Raw genomic sequence first — 224 nt, forward strand, 5'->3', positions numbered from 1 at the left:
ACAATTTCGGGATTTTACTTTAAAACAATTTTTTAGTTTTCGGATTTGATATAATTTTAAACACCGCCAGACACTTTTTTTCGGAGGTCCATTCGCCGATCATTACCCCGCGTTCATTTCTATAAATCACATTTTTTATTTGTTATTAAATAAAATTCCTATTCAAAAAAAAAAAAAAAACAACGAAAACATATCCTTCTACTTCTCTAGAAAATAAAACAAAG

This window comes from Bactrocera dorsalis, unplaced genomic scaffold (genome assembly GCF_023373825.1).
Source record: "Bactrocera dorsalis isolate Fly_Bdor unplaced genomic scaffold, ASM2337382v1 BdCtg031, whole genome shotgun sequence".
NCBI classification, from domain to species: domain Eukaryota; kingdom Metazoa; phylum Arthropoda; class Insecta; order Diptera; family Tephritidae; genus Bactrocera; species Bactrocera dorsalis.